Below are 20,699 nucleotides of genomic sequence, written 5' to 3'. Positions count from 1 at the left end.
GCGACAGCCCCAAAACATCACTGCTCTAGAGGAGATCTGCATGGAGGAATGGTCCAAAATACCAGCAACAGTGTGTGAAAACCTTGTGAAGACTTACAGAAAACGTTTGACCTGTGTCATTGCCAATAAAGGGTATATAACAAAGTATTGAGAAACTTTTGTTATTGACCAAATACTTATTTTCCACCATAATTTGCAAATAAATTCATTAAAAATCCTACAATGTGATTTTCTGGATTTTTTTTCCTCATTTTGTCTGTCATAGTTGACGTGTACCTATGATGAAAATTACAGGCCTCTCTCATCTTTTTAAGTGGGAGAACTTGCACAATTGGTGGCTGACTAAATACTTTTTTTCCCCCACTGTATGTCCATTCAGAAAGTTTCCTAAAGTAGCTTGTCTGGACTCCATCTCTTTCGTAAGAATCAAACGCTCCTGTCATGATTTAAATCTTGTAAAAGGCCTATTTTCAGTAGCTTAGGCTACATTATTTCTCTCATTAAGGCGTCCTCTCTTTGAAAAACAAATGCCAATGCCACTGCCATTGAATGACCGCAGCAGCAGGGTTTGTGATGTAATGCGAATATTTCAGGAAAAGTGGGAGAAAACCCATCGGACTTCGTTTGAATGTTTTTGTGCGTCGAAATAGAATCGGAATAAAAAAATAATATGTGAAGAAAAGCCAACAGACAAGGACAAGGTAGGCATATCTTTATTTTGACTCTGTTAATGTTGTGTCAATACAAAAATGTGACAGATCCTCTCCAACCTGGCATTTCTTAATTTGTTAATTAATATTTATAAGTAATAGCCTGAATAATAATAATGAAAAAGTGTAATGACTTGTTTCAAATAGGTTATATTAAAAAGCATATCTATGTAAACAAGTGTACAAACAGAATTGTGACCTCCCCTTTTTTGACCTCCCCCTGAACGGTTATGTCGGTGACCGTGTACATTGGCCTGGCCAATTACCGCATACTCAAATTCAAGACCGTCACAGACCTAGTGAGAGTAGAATGTTTATATATGAAATCTAGGCCTATCCGATTATTTTAGTATGCCTAAAATGCCAGAATGTGGGACACAGCCATGGTGTTCCATCCTGCCGGACCCAGGTCAGGTCAGACCCCCATGGCAGGCTGTTGCATAGTCATTAGGGGGAGGTTGAATGGACAGTCCAAGAGGAAGATGAAACCCTGAGTGAAGCTACCACACTGTGCCTGGGATGTGGAGTCTAAGCCTGCTGTTCAAAGCTGGGGCTTGTATTTGGATGGCCAGAGGACAGGGAAAGGACACATCTAAATATGTATTAAACTATATATACAAAAGTATGTGGACATTCCTTCAAATTAGTGGATTTGGCTATTTCAGCCACACCTTACGTTTGACATTTTAGTCATTTAGCAGACGCTCTTATCCAGAGCAACTTACCGGAGCAATTAGGGTTAAGTGCCTTGCTCAAGGGCACAGACAGATTTTTCACCTAGTCGGCTCGGGGATTAGAACCAGCGACCTTTCGGTTACTGGCACAACGCTCTTAACCACTAAGCTACCTGCCGCTCCTACACCCATTGCTGACAGGTGTATATAATCGAGCCCACAGCCTTGCAATCTCCATAGACAGACATCGGCAGTAGAATGGCCTTACTGAAGAGCTCAGTGACTTTCAACGTGGCACCGTCATAGGATGCCACCTTTCCAACAAGTCCGTTTCTTAAAATCTCTGCCCTACTAGAGCTGCCCCGGTCAACTGTAAGTGCTGTTATTGTGAAATGGAAATGTCTAGGAGCAAGAACGGCTCAGCCGCGAAGTGGTAGGCCCCACAAACTCACAGAACGAGACCGCTGAGTGCTGATGCGCGTAGAAATAGTCTGTCCTCGGTGCAACACTCAATTGCCTCTGGAAGCAACGTCAGCACAAGAACTGTTCGTCGGGCGCGTCAAGCCTAAGATCACCATGCGCAATGCCAAGCGTTGGCTGGAGTGGTGTAAAGTTAGCCGCCAATGGACTCTGGAGCAGTGGAAACGCGTTCTCTGGAGTGATGAATCACGCTTCACCATCTGGCAGTCCGACGTACAAATCTGGGTTTGGCGGATGCCAGGAGAACGCTACCTGCCCGAAGGCATAGTGCCAACTGTAAAGTTTGGTGGAGCAGGAATAATGGTCTGTGGCTGTTTTTCATGGTTTGGGCTAGGCCCCTTAGTTCCAGTGAAGGGACATCTTAACGCTACAGCATACAATGACATTCTAGACGATTCTGTGCTTCCAAGTTTGTGGCAACAGTTTGGGGAAGGCCCTTTCCTGTTTCAGAATGACAATGTCCCCGTGCACAAAGTGAGGTCCATACATAAATTGTTTGTCGAGATCAGTGTGGAAGAAGAGTCCTGACCTCAAGCCCATCGAACACCTTTGGGATGAATTGGAACGCCGACTGCGAGCCAGGCCTAATCGGCCAACATCAGTGCCAGACCTCACTAATGCTCGTGGCTGAATGGAAACAAGTCCCCGCAGCAATGTTCCAACATCTTGTGGAAATCCTTCCCAGAAGAGTGGAGGCTGTTATAGCAGCAAAGGGGGGACCAACTCCATAATTAATGCCCATGATTTTGGAATGAGATGTTCGACGAGCAGGTGTCCACATACTTTTGGTCATGTAGTGTATGTAATCATTCCATTCTAGGTCAAAAGTTTACGCTGCTCAGTTAATAAAATATTGGATGAACATATTTTTTGAAAACCATAAATTACCAAGATTGTGTGTGTGTGTGTGTGTGTGTGTGTAAATGTGTGTATGTGTGTGTGTGCTGTTTGGGTATGCGTGACAAGATAAAGAGCCCTCCAAAAAACAGATGTCAAGATCTTCTAAAAACAGACTGCGTTGATTGACAGCTTGGGGTTGAGAGGAACGGAGAGAAAAAGTGAGGACAGATTAAGCCCTATAATCTGCAGACAGGACAGCCAGCAATCTATCATCCAAATTTGACCAGAAACTGAGCCTTCAGAGTCAGATTATACCTTGTATCTCAGTTCCCCATGTACTCTGTTCCACACTATACATAAGCTACAAATCCTTTTTAGATCAAGGTCATCGTTCTAAACACCCTTAAAAGTCTAGAGAGACGGGCCTCCTGAGTGGCGCAGCAGTTTAAGGCACTGCCAGGCTGTGTCACAGCCAGCCGTGACCGGGAGACCCATGAGGTGGCGCACAATTGGCCCATCGTCGTCCAGGTTAGGGGAGGGTTTGGCCGGCCGGGATTTCCTTGTCCCATCGCGCTCTAGCGACTCCTTGTGGCAGGCCGGGCACCTGCAAGCTGACTTCGGTCGCCAGCTGGACGGTGTTTCCTCTGACACATTAGTGCGGCTGGCTTACGGGGTTAAGCGAGCAGTGTGTCAAGAAGCAGGGTCGTGTTTCGGAGGACGCATGGCTCTCGACCTTCGCCTCTCCCGAATCCGTAGGGGAGTTGCAGCGATGGGACAAGACTGTAACTACCAATTGGGGAGAAAAAGGGATATAAAAAATTAAAAGTCTAGAGAGACAAAGTGGGCTATGAATGTCCTGTTGAATAGTTTTTTTTATTTTTATATATACAGTGAGGGAAAAAAGTATTTGATCCCCTGCTGATTTTGTACGTTTGCCCACTGACAAAGAAATGATCAGTCTATAATTTTAATGGTAGGTTTATTTGAACAGGGAGAGACATAATAACAACAACAAAAATGTCCAAAATGTTATAAAATTGATTTGCATTTTAATGAGGGAAATAAGTATTTGACCCCCTCTCAATCAGAAAGATTTCTGGCTCCCAGGTGTCTTTTATACAGGTAACGAGCTTAGGAGCACACTCTTAAAGGGAGTGCTCCTAATCTCAGTTTGTTACCTGTATAAAAGACACCTGTCCACAGAAGCAATCAATCAAATCAGATTCCAAACTCTCCACCATGGCCAAGACCAAAGAGCTCTCCAAGGATGTCAGGGACAAGATTGTAGACCTACACAAGGCTGGAATGGGCTACAAGACCATCGCCAAGCAGCTTGGTGAGAAAGCACATATACATGCCCGTCTGAAGTTTGCCAATGAACATCTGAATGATTCAGAGGAGAAATGGGTGAAAGTGTTGTGGTCAGATGAGACCAAAATGGAGCTCTTTGGCATCAACTCAACTCACCGTGTTTGGAGGAGGAGGAACGCTGCCTATGACCCCAAGAACACCATCCCCCACCGTCAAACATGGAGGTGGAAACATTATGCTTTGGGGATGTTTTTCTGCTAAGGGGACAGGACAACTTCACCGCATCAAAGGGACGATGGACGGGGCCATGTACCGTCAAATCTTGGGTGAGAACCTCCTTCCCTCAGCCAGGGCATTGAAAATGGGTCGTGGATGGCTATTCCAGCATGACAATGACCCAAAACACACGGCCAAGGCAACAAAGGAGTGGCTCAAGAAGAAGCACATTAAGGTCCTGGAGTGGCCTAGCCAGTCTCCAGGCCTTAATCCCATAGAAAATCTGTGGAGGGAGCTGAAGGTTCGAGTTGCCAAACGTCAGCCTCAAAACCTTAATGACTTGGAGAAGATCTGCAAAGAGGAGTGGGTGTCACAGTCGTTGAGAGACGGGTCAGACCAAGGTGTAGCGTGGTATGCGTACATGTTTATTAGAACGAATAAACACTCGACAAAACAACAAAAGCAACGTAACCGTGAAGTCCTAAGGGCTATAACACCACAAGCCTAACAGGAACAAGATCCCGCAATAAAGGTAGGCAACCAGGCTACCTAAGTATGATCCCCAATCAGAGACAACGAGCGACAGCTGCCTCTGATTGGGAATCACACCCGGCCAAACATAGACATACAAATACTAGATCTCAAACATAAGACTATAATCACATAGATCTCAAACGACACTCACACCCTGACCCAACCAACAAGAGTTCTCTAGGTCAGGGCGTGACAGTACCCCCCCCCCCCCAAAGGTGCGGACTCCGGCCGCAAAACCTAACATAACAAGGGAGGGTCCGGGTGGGCATTAGCCTCGGAGGCAGCTCCGGCTCCGGGCGTGACGACCTCTCCCTCGCTGCCTCCCCGTTGCACCCCTGGTCTGGTCTAGACCTCGGCACGATGCTTCCCCTCTCAGTCCTCCCACGATGCACCAAGCCCTGTCTGGACCCTGGTGTGGGAGGCCCCGACTCTGGAAAGGGGCTGACGTCTGGGTCTGGACCGGCAATCCTCCCGCGATGCACCAAGCCCTGTCTGGACCCTGGTGTGGGAGGCCCCGACCCTGGAGAGGGGCTGACGTCTGGGATTGGACCGGCAATCCCCCTGCGATGCACCAAGCCCTGTCTGGACCCTGGTGTGGGAGGCCCCGACCCTGGAGAGAGGTTTACGTTTGGTTCTGGAGTGGAGCCGCTGACCAGAGCTGAACTGGATCCCGGTGGAGCGGACCGCTCTGGCTCTGGACTGGAGCAGCCGACCGGGCTAGACTAAGCACCGGTGGAGCGGACTGCTCTGGCACTGGAGTAGAGCCACTGACCGGAGCTGAACTGGACCCCGGTGAAGCGGACTGCTCTGGCTCTGGACTGGAGCAGCTGACCGGAGCTGGACTAGGCACCGGTGGAGCGGACTGCTCTGGCACTGGAGTGGAGCAGCTGACCGGAGCTGGACTAGGCACCGGTGGAGCGGACTACTCTAGCGCCTGAGTGGAGCCGCTGACCGGAGCTGGACTTGGCACCGGTGGAGCGGACTGCTCTGGCTCCGGAGTGGAGCTGCTGACCGGAGCTGGACTGGGCACCGGTGGAGCGGACTGCTCCGGATCCGGAGTGGAGCCGCTGACCGGAGCTGGACTAGGCACCGGTAGAGTAGACTGCTCTGACTCCGGAATGGAGCAAACTTCCGGACCCGTATCCATCCCCATCTCTGGAGCAGGACTGAACGGCGTGCCCAACCTGGGCACTGACACAGAGGAAAATTCCAGCCCTGTAGTAGGACTGGTTGCCCGCCCCAGACTGGGCACCGACACGTTTAGGAGCTCCTGCTCCAAAACGGGGCTGTACGTCGTGCCCAACCTGGGCACCGACGCAGAGGTGGTTTCCAACCCTGTAGTTGGGCTGGTTGCCGGTCCCAGACTGGGCACCGACACGCTAAGATGCTCCCTGCAGGGGACCGTCGCTGGAGGTCGGGTGAGTTGTGTGGTTGGAGGAGGTGTAGAAACGCCACCTCTCTCCCATCGCTCCAATGTACTCATCACGCGCTCCATTGCGCTGCCGAGAGCCTGGATCCTGCTCGCCTACCGTTGGATACGTTCCTCCAAAGATCCGGACGGACCGACTGTACCTGCTGACTCCATTTTAGGTGCGTGTTTCTGTCCTGGAACGGGCCGTACCGGGCTGGAGACACGCACCACAGGGCTGGTGCGAGGAGTAGGCATGGGCCGTGCCGGACTGGGAACACACACCACTGGCTTGGTGCGAGGAGCAGGCACGGGCCGTGCTGGACTGGGAACACGCACCACTGGCTTGGTCGTCTTCCTCCGACTCCTCTGTGTAAAACTGCTCCCATTCCTGCTCCCATGGTTGTAGGGACTCCACCTGGAACCCCCACGGGTGCAATGGTCGGGGCTCTTCTCGCTCGATCCCCGAGCACTCCTTTAGCCCCACCCAAAAAATGTATTGGGGCTGCCTCTCGGGCTTCCTCTTCGGCCAGCACCGTTGATGTAGCCGTTGATCCTCTCCTACCCGGGCCTCTTCCTTCGCCCAGGGTCCATTATCGGCTACACTCTCCTTCATTGCCTCCCGGTAACGGACGGCCTCCTCCTCAGTAATTCTCCCCCAACCGAGAAGGACATCTACCAAGGTTACCTCCCGTTGAGTCCCAGGCGTTTGCTCCTTCTGGGCACGCTGCTTGGTCCTTTTGCGGTGGGATCTTCTGTCACGGTCGTTGAGAGACGGGTCAGACCAAGGTGCAGCGTGGTATGCGTACATATTTATTAGAACTAATAAACACTTGACAAAACAACAAAAGCAACGTAACTGTGAAGTCCTAAGGGCTATAACACCACAAGCCTAACAGGAACACGATCCCACAATAAAGGTAGGCAACCAGGCTACCTAAGTATGATCCCCAATCAGAGACAACGAGCGACAGCTGCCTCTGATTGGAAATCACACCCGGCCAAACATAGACATACAAATACTAGATCTCAAACAGACTATAATCACATAGATCTCAAACGACACTCACACCCTGACCCAACCAACAAGAGTTCTCTAGGTCAGGGTGTGACAGTGGGACAAAATCCCTCCTGAGATGTGTGCAAACCTGGTGGCCAACTACAAGAAACGTCTGACCTCTGTGATTGCCAACAAGGGTTTTGCCACCAAGTACTAAGTCATATTTTGCAGAGGGGTCAAATACTTATTTCCCTCATTAAAATGCAAATCAATTTATAACATTTTTTACATGCATTTTTCTGGATTTTTTTTGTGTTATTCTGTCTCTCACTGTTCAAATAAACCTACCATTAAAATTATAGACTGATCATTTCTTTGTCAGTGGGCAAACGTACAACATCAGCAGGGGATCAAATACTTTTTTCCCTCACTGTATTTATAGGTAATTGTGTCTAAGCATCTTCAGATGTCTAAATCCATTTTTCTTTCAATTAAGTTTGATTGAAAGTTTGATGTAGCACATGAAGATAAGTAATTAGGGTGTGGGGGTTTTCTTTGCCAGGGTTCTCCACTGAGTGGAGGTCTACATTCTACAACAGGATAAGATGCGGTGGCCCACCACTTCCTCTGAGTCTAAACACTGCCGTCACACTCCCCACATGGGTTTGTTATTGTACAGCCGTGTGCCAAGGAGTTGGTTGGCTATACAGCACAAACAGATCTGGGATCTGGCTAATGGCTTCAGACAAGCAGTGATGGGACCACACCCTGACCACAGGCCACAGAGGGGGAATAAGGAAGTGATGAAACAACAGTTGGTACATGATTGTAATGTAAACACACCAATCTAGGATCAGTTTAATTCACCCAAAATTCTAACCTTAACCATTAGGATAATTTTGTGATTTACATAAATTCCCTGAAAACCCACGGTTATATTAACAGTATTCCAATTTTCACGTAGCCTCATTTTGACCAGATAATAGCCTAACCACAGATCAAGCAACATTATGGACTAAATGTTCAAATCCTGTTGCTGCAGGAATATTTTGCTCAAAATAAGATCCTACATCTGTACATTTGTCATTCTGTCCAATAGAGAGCATTTGTTTATGGAAGGAATGGCACACAGATTATTTGGGAATCTGCCCAGGAGAACACTGGCATGCTTATCCTATATGAACGAAAAGAGGGATGTCTAAATGAGAAGAAACACATTCTGCACCAAGATGTCCCAATCTTGGTTTATTTTTCTCTCTCTGTGATCCTTTCTCATTGAGGATCATTACAGCCAAAACCTCAGTAATTTCCCCTGTCCTGAAAACACACAGAGGAAAGAGGAAAATTCCAATAAATTCCAATGTACAGTAAAGTGGCTGGCGGGGAGGGAATATCATTAGACACAAGGACTGTGTTTCGAATTGCATAGATACTCCCATAGACATAACACATGCTCATTTTAATGTACTTGAATAACTAGGATGTCTACTACATTAGCCATAAATGGAATATGAGACCACTGCACATTATGCATCAAGGATCATGTGAAGCGTAGGATTCCCTTCCTTGGTGATTTGAAAAGAACACAGAGATTAGAAGAATGCAGGGAGGTAGTCAGCAACTTAAGCCGACTTTCTGTTTCCCCCCCAACCTGGCACAGTGGGCTACTGAAAATGTGTGTGTGTGTGTGTATGTGTGTGTGTGTGTGGCAGCAGTATAGGCAGACTGCCTCTCCAAACTAATTACTTCAGACCCAGTTCCCCTAGGTATGACACGTCTGCGCCCCACGTAGCCCTCCGCTCCGACAGGCCCTGTGCATCACCCTCTGCCTCCCACTTACAACATGACTTGCTTCAATTCATCCATCAAACCTAATCACTTAAACAGCTTCTTCCTATAGGACAACTGCTATTATGTTCTGCTTATCAAACGGTCACTTACACCTGACCAGTGTCTGTTTTTCACTGTGTGTGTGCGCGCGCACGCATGTGTTTTTTTGTTTAACTATCCTTGTGCGTAACAGAAGTCCTCACAAGGATAGTAAAACAAGGGAAATTCGGACAAGTGGGGACATTTTGCCAGTCCCCACGAGGAAAAATGCTATTTTAGGCTTAGGGGTTAGATTTAGGGATTTTGTGTGTGTGTGTGTGTGTGTGTGTGTATGGGCATGAGTGTGTGTGTGTGTGTGTGTATATACACTACCGTTCAAAAGTTTGGACACACCTACTCATTCAAGGGTTTTTCTTTATTTTTTTTTATTTTACTGGCAGCTTCATTAAATAGTACCCGCAAAACACCAGTCTCAACGTCAACAGTGAAGAGGTGACTCCAGAATGCTGACCTTCTAGGCAGAGTTGCAAAGAAAAAGCCATATCTCAGACTGCCCATCTTAATCTTTTCTTTTTATTGGCCAGTCTGAGATATGGCTTTTTCTTTGCAACTCTGCCTAGAAGGTCAGCATCCCGGAGTCGCCTCCTCACTCTTTTTACTAATTAAAAAACATTTGATCACAAAAAGACATGTAAACAATTTCGTTTTTTAAACTCAACAGTTTGTATCCAGAGCATTTATCTGAATTGACAGTAAACAGAACATACGTGAAAATTCCTCAGACCAGGATATTAAGTATTAAGTAGTGTAAAAACTCATTGACTGAAATCTGCAGACCTCATTCCTTTGATTTTGGAAATATATGAAAAAAAGGCAAAGACAGGGCGCTAGTCCAAAGAAGAAGAAAAAAACTGTCCCCTACAAACAGCCCTTGAGTCCTAGACTTCTAGTTAATTCTGTAAAAATACAGCAATATCAGCAAAACTGTACTGCACTGACCATCACTAAATTGTATTTTACTGTCATTGAATCAACTAATTCAATCACTACAGATTATAAGACTGGTGACAAATGCAATAAGGTAGCAAATTCCAGTAGTTGCCTAGTCTGACGTCTTATCTAATTTCCAGGTCCAGCGCAGCAGTTACTGGGCCACTTGTCAAAGTGCTTACATGAATGCAGGGTTAAAGTCGAGTCTGAAAAGAGAATGGGGAGAGAAAGCATTGGAGGAAGATAAAGAGGGTAATGCAGTTACAGTGGTGGTGGAGCACAGATTGTGTACAGTCAGGAGATATTGGGGTTTGTATTCCGGCTATCTGTCTGTCTATGACACCCAGGGAGATGACTTAGACCCAAAGGTTGAGGGTGAGAGAGCTCCTTACAACATGAGGCAGAGAGGCACTGTTTATGATCCGGCTCAAAGGACCACTTCATTGGGATACACTATACAACCCAGACATCAAATCAAATCAAATGTTATTTGTCACATGCGCCGAATACAACAGGTTTAGACCTTACTTACGAGCCCTTAACCAACAATGCAGTTTTAAGAAAAGATAAGTAAAAAATAACAAATAATTAAAGAGCAGCAGTAAAATAAAATAACAGTAGGGAGGCTATATACAGGGGGTACCGGTACAGAGTCAATGTGCAGGGCACAGGTTAGTCAAGGTAATTGAGGTAATATGTACATGTGGGTAGAGTTAAAGTGACTATGCATAGATAATAAACAGAGAGTAGCAGCAGCGTAAAAGAGGGGGTGGGGGGACAAAGCAAATAGTCTGGGTAGCCATGATTAGCTGTTCTGGAGTCTTATGGCTTGGGGGTAGAAGCTGTTAAGAAGCCTAGACTTGGCGCTCTGGTACCGCTTGCCGTGCGGTAGCAGAGAGAACAGTCTATGACTAGGGTGGCTGGAGTCTTTGACAATTTTTAGGGCCTTCCTCTGACACGGCCTGGTATAGAGGTCCTGGATGGCAGGAAGCTTGGCCCCAGTGATGTACTGGGCCGTACACACTACCCTCTGTAGTGCCTTGCGGTCGGAGGCTGAGCAGTTGCAATACCACAGGCAGTGATGGATCTAACATTTCAGATGGACTTTTTTTTCAAGCCCCTTAGTTAATCCTAACCCCATTGTGACCTGACCAGGAAAAACTCCTGTCTCTGAAGATGATACATGACAGACAGTATTGAGCCTTCAATGAAAATAATCTCCATCTTATCTGGATCTTATACCAACATTTTGTCTCAGAATACCGTCATTAACCTTTCCCAGGGAGTGAGAACCGTCATTAACCGGACCCCTTGACTGTCCCCTGTCCCAGTGCCCTTCAGACAGCTGTGTGGCCCAGCTGTTCACTGAGCTTAATGCTGAGAACATCACTAAAGCCTTGGGGTAAGACAGTGGCCCAGATCTGTCTGTGTCATCAGGCAGTGAAAAGGATCCATTGTAAAGGAGGAAGTAGTACTGTTGACAGATCTTTTACAGACACAGACAGATAAAAGTAGATAGGCGGTAGGCACACACGTATGCAAGCATCGCCTACACACACAGAACCTTTTATTAGCCTTTAGGTTAGGGGCCGAGCCTCCCTGAAATGCTGGTCTCTTCAGTCTGATAAAGTCCTCAAAGCTCAGCTCAGACCTCCCTTCACTCGTAAACGATTGAGGAATTTCATAGACTTCTCCCTACCCAAATATATACGAAGAACAAGACGTTTCCTCCATGGCATTGTTGTTGTTACAAACTGTTTAACATACTGTGGTGAAGTGAGGGGGAAGGAAACTAAGCAACGTCACTAATTACAATGAGAAACAGGAGGTGGATTCGGCAGCGGGACAGAAACATAAACAAGGCAACCCACAGATCCTGAAGACAGAGAAAATGACCTGTGTAAGCACTTTACAAGATTCTCCTTTGAAATTAACTACAGTAAACCTAGAAATACAATGGCACTGTATTCTCCTTCCCTGTTATACAAACAGACAATACTGGCAAGTCTAGAGGGACATGACCTTCAGTTTCAATGTCTTTCAAGGGCAAAACCAAAGTATCCCTTACACAAGCAGTTCATCCACTGAACACGGAACTGGACAAGGCCCTGGTTAAAATAAACAACACAAACCCTCTTCCTCATATTTCCCAAGCATCTTCCAGGCCCACAAGGGGAATTCCTCCATGACACAGCAAAATGCTCACAGACAAACACTGCTTTGTATTATTGACAATGCCCTCTACCTCACCCTTTGTTCTGGTCCCTATTCTAAGCAAGTCAAATGTTCAAACAGATTCTACATACAGCACATTATTACAGGTTACCCAAATCAACTTGATCATTGAACAAAAAATTACAGTAGTTCTCTCAGATCCGGTCTTAAATTCCCTTTGGTCCTTGAGCCCGAATTAGTTATTATATATTTTTGCATCATTAATTACAAGACATGCAGCCTCTTTTGCATGATGATTAGCTCAGTGAAGCACATCTAAAGCCTGCTCCCTGGTGTCTCGTACATAACAAAGCAGAACAGATACTGCACATCCATTTAAAAAACGCACCAAAACAAATCAATGATTGCGCTGAGAAATAAACACAGGAGAGGAGAGGGGAGGTACTGGAAGGACACTTTTTCAAAGTATTGAAACACTGTTCCTCTCACTGTAGCGAGGAGAATGGGAAAAAGGGAAAGATTTCAGATCAATTATTGTATTTCCCAGAGGTTGTACATATCTACTGAACATGCTGATAAGAATTATGAACTTGTCAACACCTAGTGTCCCAAACCTGAGACTGCAGTTGGTAAAGACCTGGAGGAGGCACTGTATCTGCTTACAACATCTCGAGATAAATCTTCTATAAAAATAACCCATGGCTCTCCAATTGTCTGAAGCCCCATTCTGTTTGCTAAAGTATGCACTTGACTTCACTGTTCAAACACTGGAATTCAAATGTTAACATATTTCCCTAGTTAGCTAAGTGCTCTGTCTTTGTTTACAGAGGATTCATTTGGGAGGACAGGCAGCAGCCACACAGACACACACACACACACAGACAGGTACAGCATCAGTAGGGGTGGAAACAGAAAGTGGGCTTGAGTTGCTGACTACCTCCCAAACAGGATATGTTTTTTTTATGTTTTATTTTATTTACACATACAAGCACTCAGGCCTAAAAAAAATAATACTGTCCTCCTGTTGCTCTATCAATCTTTTTTAAAAGTAAATTCCAAAAAGTGGTGGTTTGACTTGACAAGCACACTTTAGAGTGTACCAACATAAAACTTTAGTTTGAAATAGATTGGGGGGTGACATATGACTAGACATTATGGAGATGTAGCCAAGCTGGCAATCTTGTGAGTGTGGTATTCAGTCAATATCGCAACATCATTCCAAACCAGAGCTGGGGAAGTGGGTCAGATGTCAAACCACACTGCTAAGGAACGATAGAGCCGTCTGCCGTCAAACACTCTGAATCACAACTGGTTTGAATAATATAGCAAAAAATATAGAAATCCTTTTTGTAATGGGGGTTGTGGTATCCACATACACAGTGCAGTTTAAGATGAGGGAGGACAATTTTTTTTATGATCATGGCCTTATTTCTATTACAGCATATTGGTTGACTGTCATTCATTTCCATTCACCCAACTCAATGTAACATGGATAGGTTTAGGCTACTACATGATACTCACATTTTCCCTATACCCATCATGAGAATGCGTAGAACAGGTAGAGAGAAAAATGTGAGTAATCCAGACAGTCACAAATTCAATACCACCTTGCACACTCTTGCCTGCATCTAGCTGATCTAGGGTGTAATCATTAGTCCAAACAGTTGCAAACGAGAGTTTCCATTGGCCAAATTCAGGTATGTTTATCCCAGTTTCGTTGCGTTTGCTTCCGTTTCCATTTTTAAGAAACATTTTCCAACAGAATCAGCGGAATGAATACACCACGATCAGCACAAACACAGTTCACTTTCATAGCAGCCATATACAAACTGCATGATCATTTGCTCGTTGTATAATTCCTTCTCGTATCTACACGCTCTCCTTCTCTCAACTTTTCCCTTGATTGTGGACTTCAGTGCACAATACAACAGCTATCTGTGACCAGGCGAAAAAACCTTTCCAAGCCAAACCTTCATACTATAACTGCTAACCGCTACACAATGCCTACATCATTGTCACCTAACGTCATAGTCAACATAGCTAGCTACTAGAACTATCGCGTTAATGAACCCACTACAATCATGCAGTACAGTGTACAGCAAGCAGTTTAGCAGTTACACCAGCAGGCCCCAGTGGCAATACATTAATAAAACCCAAAAGCTTACCTTGACTTGGTAGAGTTCCAGTCTTGGATAGCCATAGCCAGCTAGCTAACATAGCATTCCTCTCTGTTTGCGCCGGGTGTTTGGGTAGGCTAAACTAGCTAGCTGCATTCGCTAGCTAGGTAAGTAAAAAAAAAAGTAAAATATATATCTCCTCACCAGATTTTATCCAATGCAGTGCAAGGTAGCTGTAGCTTATGCTTTCAGTAATAGATTAATTATCTGATTCTTAGATTGGGTCCACAACATGTCAGTTCACACTGCAAGAGCTCTGATAGGTTGGATGACATCCTCTGGAAGTAGTCATAATTACTGTGTAAGTCTATGGAAGGGGGTGAGAACCATGAGCCTCCTAGGTTTTGTATTGAAGTCAATGTACTCAGAGGAGGATGAAACCTAACTGTCCTCCGGCTATACCATGGTGCTAACCCAGAGAGTGCTGTTGAGGCTACTGTAGAACAGTAGTAGGTTTAAATCAATTATTTGATGACGTGAATATATTTAGTATAGTTTTATCTAAAAAGGATAACTTTCTTTTATTGTTTCACTATTTAAATTTGTCTGAAATACACTGAGGATGGTCTCCCCTTCCTCCTCTGAAGAGCCTCCACTGACACACACACACACTCAGATTGAGCAGAGTCTTATCCACATAACACACATACACACGCTGATGATTGGTTGTAAGAAATGGATAATAAGAAGATTGTGGGAGCTGTACTATTAGATTTCAGTGCAGCCTTTGATATGATTGACCATAACCTGTTGTTGAGAAAACGTATGTGTTATGGCTTTTCAACCTCTGCCATATCGTGGATTCAGAGTTATCTAGTAGAACTCAGAGGATTTTCTTTAATGGAAGCTTCTCTAATGTTAAACATGTCAATTGTGGTGTACCGCAGGGCAGCTCTCTAGGCCCTCTACTCTTTTCTAATTTTACCAATGACCTGCCACTGGCATTATACAAAGCATGTGTGTCCATGTATGCTGATGATTCAACCATATATGCATCAGCAACCACAGCTAATGAAGTCACTGAAACCCTTAACAAAGAGTTGCAGTCTGTCTCTAAAACTAAGAGCATTGTATTTGGTACAAATCATTCCCTAAGTTCTAGACCTCAGCTGAATCTGGTAATGAATGGTGTGGCTGTTGAGGAGACTAAATTACTTGGTGTTACCTTAGATTGTAAACTGTCATGGTCAAAACATATAGATTCAATGGTTGTAAAAATGGGGAGAGGTCTGTCCATAATCAAATCAAATCTTATTTACCGAATACAACAGGTGTAGACCTTACCGTGAAATGCTTACTTACGAGCCCTTAACCAACAATGCAGTTCAAGAAATAGAGTTAAGAAAATATTTACAAAATAAACTAAAGTAAAAATAAATAAAAAAGTAACACAATAAAATAACAATAACGAGGCTATATACAGAGGGTACCGGTACCGAGTCAATGTGCAGGGGTACAGGTTAGTCGAGGTAATTTGTACATGTAGGTAGGGGTAAAGTGACTATGCATAGATAATAAACAGCGAGTAGCAGCAGTGTAAAAACAAAAGGTGGAGGGGGAGGGGGGGGGGTCAATGTAAATAGTCAGGGTGGCCGTTTGATTACTTGTTCAGCAGTCTTATGGCTTGGGGGTAGAAGCTGTTAAGGAGCCTTTTGGATCTAGACTTGGTGCTCCGGTACCGCTTGCTGTGCGGTAGCAAGGAGAACAGTCTATGACTTGGGTGACTGGAGTCTTTGACAATTTTTTGGGCCTTCCTCTGACACCGCCTAGTATATAATAAAGAGATGCTCTACTTTTTTTGACACCATACTCCGCAAAGCAAGTCCTGCAGGCTCTAGTTTTATCTTATCTTGATTATTGTCCAGTCATATGGTCAAGTGCTGCAAAGAAAGACCTAGTTAAGCTGCAGCTGGCCCAGAACAGAGCGGCATGTCTTGTAATCAGAGGGCTAATATTAACACTATGCATGCCAGTCTCTCTTGGCTAAGATTTGAGGAAAGACTGACTGCGTCACTTCTTGTTTTTATTACAAGATGAATGTGTTGGAAATTTTAAATTGTTTGCATAGTCAACTTACACACAGCACTGACACACACACAGCACTGACACACACACTTACCCCACCAGACATGCCACCAGGGTCTTTTCACAGTCCCCAGGTCCAGAACAAATTCAAGGAAATGTACAGTATTATACAAAGCCATGAGTGCATGGAACTCCCTTCCATCTTATATAGCGCAAGTGAACAGCAAACCTGGTTTCAAAAAACAAATGAAGCAACACCTCACGGCACAACGCCTCTCCCCTATGTGACCTACTTGTTGTGTGTATGTACTGACATGTATGTGTAACTGATATATGCATGCATTCGCACACACACACTACATGTTCATGTTTAAAATGTATGTAAATTGTAGTCTTTTGTCTGTAATGTCTTTTCGTTATGTGTCAGAAAACTAACTGTCGCCATTGGCCTCGGCTAATGGGAATCCTAAATAGAACAGTTGTTTTGTTTAACGGAGAACAAAGTCTGACACACTACAACAATAGAGTACCCAAAACCCCTGTATAGATGAATTACAAAGGAACTATATTCAGTTCAGATCCAAGATAAGATAAAGATGGTTAAACGCCATATCATTGCGGTTTCTCCGGGTACAGTAAGGAAATAGGTGATGCCTTGGATTAAAAATCTAGCCCTTTTTTCACAAGATATGCCTACACAGGCAACATGGGATCAGGATGTTGCTTTGTCTAAAACTCACCCAACCAGTAAAGTCTGATAAACACAATGATAAAAATAAACTCTTGAATAGTGAAAAACAAAAGGACCAAAATAAATAGGCTATTAATCTACCTTTAAGGTATGTCTACTGCAGATTCTAACCTACCTGTCAACCCACACTGTGCCACACAAGGCATTCCAAACTTGACTGACACAACATTATGCATTCCTGTCCCGAGCCAGTTATTGACTGTGAACTTTGACAATTTACTTTGCATTATTGACCTATCTGCACAATAATATTATTTGACCCTGCTGGCCATCTATGAACGTTTGAACATCGAATAACAATCTGGCCTTAATGACCATGTACTCATATAATCTCCACCCGGCACAGCCAGAAGATGACTGGCCACAACACAGAGCCTGGTTCCTCTGTTTCTTCCTAGGTTCCTGCCTTTCTAGGCAGTTTTTCCTAGCCACCGTGCTTCTACATCTATCTACATTTTTTTGGCCCGGTTTCTGTGTAAGCACTTAGTGACAACTGCTGATGTAAAAAGGGCTTTCTAAATACATTTGATTGATAAAGACAATAGGTCAGTCAAACCTGCCATGATGACAATAACATGCATGAAAGTATAAACGTAAGTTTATCAGAGAAGCGAAGTTATTTTTTTAAAGAAATTGACAGCCTACACCTGCGTCAAATAAAATAGAAAGGAATTGGACTGAGCCTACGCTGCTTTCTTTCAACGTTTCTACTATTCCCATATGGGACTCTGTCTTTTGTGAACAAAAACTACGATAAACGTACATTATTACACAACATATTTGGTGTGTTATAACAAAGTCACTGTAGCTCGTTATTTTCACAAGCTCGAGAAAGAAGAGCAACAGTGGCTGCAGCATTGTACCAGTCATTTAAAAAAAACTTACCATGAAAAGCCTCGCTGCACAGCTCAGGAAGAGGTTGAAAGGACAGTTCGGTAAATTCTTTATAAACTGTTTGACGTGGGTGTTCTTCTTTTAATCTATCATTTGTAGCTGAAAACGTTTTTTTCCAGCGTACAATTTCTGTCTCTTCCTCCTTGTGTTATCGATGGCGCGTGTTTTTGATGTGAGCGCTCGTGCACACTGTTCAGGTCAGATGCTTGTAGAAAAATTCCCGTTCCGTCTCCGTCTGACTCTGAGCCCAGCCCCCAATAGGCTGCCAACCATAGCTTCACCACCAAGAATGGAAAGTGGAAATAATATGATTTCCTGACAATAACAACAGCCTCTCAGAACCATCGACAGTGACCTTCAAGGTAAGATATTACACATCTAGCACATCACTCTAACTTTCATAGGCTACTATAAATCACAAGTTAACAGATGACATCATTAGCACAAATATGTAAAACCAGAGGGGTAAACTAACCCTAGCCAGCTAACTTTGATAAGCAACCAGAAATAGTAAAAAAAAAACGAAACTCAGATACAGGTATGTGTTTTCGTTTGCTGAATCAATTAGACATGCCCATTTCAAGTTTATCCTAAAAAATATATACACTACCGTCAAAAGTTTGGGGTCACTTAGACATTTTAGGCATACAGAGGCCCATTATCAGCAACCATCAGTCCTGTGTTCCAATGGCTAGTTGGGTTTGCTAATCCAAGTTTATCATTTTAAAAGGCTAATTGATCATTAGAAAACCCTTTTGCAATTATGTTAGCACAGCTGAAAACTGTTGTGCTTATTAAAGAAGCAATAAAACGGGCCTTCTTGAGACTAGTTGAGTATCTGGAGCATCAGCAATTATGGGTTCGATTACAGAATCAAAATGTCCAGAAACAAATAACTTTCTTCTGAAACTCGTCAGTCTATTCTTGTTCTGAGAAATGAAGGCTATTCCATGCGAGAAATTGCCAAGAAACTGAAGATCTCGTACAACGCTGTGTACTACTCCCTTCACAGAACAGCTCAAATTTGCTCTAACCAGAATAGAAAGAGGAGTGGGAGGCCCCGGTGCACAACTGAGCAAGAGGACAAATATATTAGAGTGTCTAGTTTGAGAAACAGACGCCTCACAGGTCCTCAACTGGCAGCTTCATTAAATAGTACCCGCAAAACACCAGTCTCAATGTCAACAGTGAAGAGGCGACTCCGGGATGCTGACCTTCTAGGCAGAGTTGCAAAGAAAAAGCCATATCTCAGACTGGCCAATAAAAAAGAAAAGATTAAGATGGGCAAAAGAACACTGGACAGGGGAAGATTGGAAAAAAGTGTTATGGACAGACGATTCGAAGTTTGAGGTGTTCGGATCACAAAGAAGAACAACTAGACAAATTGACAACTAGAATGCCAAAGGTCTACAAGGCTGTAATTGCTGCAAATGGAGGATTCTTTAACGAAAGCAAAGTTTGAAGGACACAATTATTATTTATATTAAAAATCATTATTTCTAACCTTGTCAATGACTACATTTCCTATGCATTTTGCTGTATTTCCTATTCAAACTCATTTCATGTATGTTTTCATGGAAAACAAGGAAATGTCTAAGTGACGCCAAACTTTTGAACGGTAGTGTATATATATATCAAGTTTATCCCCCCAAAAATATATAGATATATATATCAGAATATTTAAGCTAGTTTGTTGGGTAACTCCTTAGTGCTGCTTTGTAGTATACCACTCTGGTCGTACCTGACACCCCCATCCTCAAGGACAATCCATTATTCACTCAAATGGAACAAGGCCACAATATACTGTAGTAGTTGAATTCAATGCAAGCAATGTTATTTTTCTTCAACAGATGGAAGTTTTTATTGTTGAACTTGGCATGACCCCTTACTGGGTCCAAATTACAGTATCCTACCACACCCCATGTATACACACACACACACACACACACAATTGTAAAACTGTTCACACACTGTTTATGAGCATGCCAGATTTATCAAGCTTGCTTTTATTTGAACAGAGTCGAATACCATTCTCACAGCAATTGGATTTACCAATAGGCTCCATTGTCTTCCAGACAGCATGTAAGTTGAGCCAAAGGGGTAAGTTGAGCCACCCTTGCCTAATCACTTTGTGTATGGTTCTGTGAAGATGTCACGACTTCCTCCGAAGCTGCCTCCTCTCCTTGTTCGGGCAGCTTCGGCGTTCATCGTCACCGGCCTTCTAGACACTGCCGCTCCTCATCTCATCATTCCATTCCATTTGTTTTGTCTTGTTTATTACACACACCTGGTTCATATTCCCTCATTAGTACCTGTATAAGTATTCCCTCTGCCCCCCTGTCTTTGTGTGTGATTAGTTATTGTGGAGGTAACTCTAGCTCGGTGGAGCTACTTTGTATTTTGTATCGCCGAGATATTCACCCGTGTGCCTTGTTTTTCTCCAGTGCACTGTATTTACCGCACTGGAGTGTTTTACGCATTACTGCGTACCGCTGTGTTCCTGAATAAACCATATATTCTGTGATTTACCCTCCTGCACATTTACATTTTACATTTACGCCATTTAGCAGACGCTCTTATCCAGAGCGACTTACAGTTAGTGCATACATTATTCTTTTTTATTTTCATACTGGCCCCCCGTGGGAATCGAACCCACAACCCTGGCGTTGCAAACGCCATGCTCT

At 44.2% G+C, this 20,699-nt stretch overlaps 1 protein-coding gene across 1 annotated transcript in view; it reads right to left on the bottom strand.

The window, feature by feature from the left end:
• LOC121541737 (leucine zipper putative tumor suppressor 2 homolog) overlaps window positions 1–18,213 on the bottom strand; it is a 58,243-nt gene extending 40,030 nt beyond the window's left edge. The window contains exon 1 of the mRNA XM_041851048.2: window positions 18,007–18,213. The gene's annotated coding sequence lies outside the window, so the exon portion shown is untranslated. The remainder of the gene's footprint in view (window positions 1–18,006) is intronic.
• Window positions 18,214–20,699: the final 2,486 nt, after the last annotated feature.

This window comes from Coregonus clupeaformis, chromosome 1 (assembly GCF_020615455.1).
Source record: "Coregonus clupeaformis isolate EN_2021a chromosome 1, ASM2061545v1, whole genome shotgun sequence".
NCBI classification, from domain to species: domain Eukaryota; kingdom Metazoa; phylum Chordata; class Actinopteri; order Salmoniformes; family Salmonidae; genus Coregonus; species Coregonus clupeaformis.
Note: the sequence above shows the minus strand (reverse complement) of the source record. Positions and strands in the feature narration are given on the sequence as shown.